The sequence below is a fragment of the Pygoscelis adeliae genome, unplaced genomic scaffold (assembly GCF_000699105.1).
Source record: "Pygoscelis adeliae isolate BGI_AS28 unplaced genomic scaffold, ASM69910v1 Scaffold944, whole genome shotgun sequence".
NCBI classification, from domain to species: domain Eukaryota; kingdom Metazoa; phylum Chordata; class Aves; order Sphenisciformes; family Spheniscidae; genus Pygoscelis; species Pygoscelis adeliae.
This window is the reverse complement of record NW_008824649.1, coordinates 57,873-59,379: the sequence shown is the minus strand read 5'-3', so window position 1 is coordinate 59,379 and position 1,507 is coordinate 57,873. Positions and strand designations below refer to the sequence as shown.

The 1,507-nt window shown below is 56.7% G+C and overlaps 1 protein-coding gene across 1 annotated transcript in view; it reads right to left on the bottom strand.

Moving 5' to 3' along the window:
- Positions 1-1,507, bottom strand: part of CLPB (ClpB caseinolytic peptidase B homolog (E. coli)) — a gene marked incomplete at both ends in the record, with an annotated part of 92,850 nt that overhangs the window by 37,075 nt on the left and 54,268 nt on the right. The window lies entirely within an intron of this gene.

The following is a 1,507-nucleotide window of genomic DNA, read 5'->3' as shown; positions in this document are numbered from 1 at the left end:
CGTGCGGCCCCCCCCGCCTGTAAAACGGAGGGGACGGCGGTGAGAAGCTGCTGGGACGGGCAGGCTGACGGCGCCCGCGCACGACTGCGGAAAAAGGGAGCCCGGGCACCGCTGCAGCATCCCCGCTCCGCAAAGAGGCTCGGCGGACGTCTTCCGCCCCGCTGGAAACACGGGAGCGAACCGGGTACCCTGGCACACGCAAACCAGGCTGCAGCTTCTGCTTCTACAACGCCGGGGAGCGCAGAGCACCAGGAGTGCTCAATAAAAGCGGGCAGCAATCATAATATATGAAAGAAGTGAGAGGACTCTCCGCGAGCGGGAGGCAGAGAGATTAGCCCTTTCTAAGCATTGGCGTCAGGGATCTATATTTGCTTACAGAATGAAAAATGTGCTCCATAAACATTCGACACAGAGTAATTTCTATTGCAAGCCCTGTCATTGCAAATAAAGAATATGATCGAGACAGGTGAGGTTATATACTGCCGAGGCCGGCCACTCAATATCTTTTAAAGAGACAGTGCTCCCACGGCCCCCCCGCCGCTGCCGAAACCCACCCCGGGTCTGCGCTCCTCCGGGCAGCGAGGAGGGGGGCGAGTTTTCTGGCTTCTCCAAATGATGACATCCTCGAGGCCAGGCCTGCTCTCATTTCAGCCGAAGGTTGAGAGGGTTTGTTTGGCTTTTCCCTTCCCCTGGTTCTATCAATAATGGCTCTCCAATATTGGCCTAATCCCCGTGTTAATGGCTTTGACGACTTGACTAATTGCTGCAATAATTGATAGAACCCGACTCCTACAACTGGTCGATTCCAACCTCGCGTACCGGCAGCAATAAAATATTACGCCGCAATAAATAACGGTGTCACTTTGCTTGCTAATAGAAGGTAAAAGTGGCGACCGGTTCATCGGCGCCCCGGCCTGACCCCCTTCCCCATCCCCACCTCCTCCCCTGCCCTCTCCCACCCCGGCAGCTGGCTCGAGTGGCGGCGGAGGGGACGCCAACCTTTGGAGACTTAATAGAAGGCAATTTGTCACCTCCCACAAGCTGTCTGTAGCCGGAGATCGACACCTGGGCAACACCTCGGGCTGTGCGAGCCCGTCGCCTCCTCCCGCACCTCCCTGCTCATATTAGGAGGCCCCGGCTTATAATATTTGATAAATAGCACGCTGGTTCACTCCCAGCATCCGCGCAGCGTCGCGTCGCTGGAGCAGCTGCATAAGGTCACTCATTGGGGAAATATGTTTCTGTCAGCGGTATCGAAAAAAGTTTAGCAGAGTGACAGGCCTCAATTTTTCAAATTTTATTAACTCCATCCTCTTAACAATTTGTCTTGAATTCCTTCAGATTCTGGATAACTGTCAATAGAGCTCGCGACACGGGGGGTGCTGGTACCCGGGTCCCTCCGCTACTGTCAGGGAGGAGATGGGGATGGCAGGAGGCGGGGGCGGCGGCAGGGAGGTGCGGGAGGACGCCAGGGGCTCGCAGGCGGTGCCAGGGGGGCCCAGGGGGC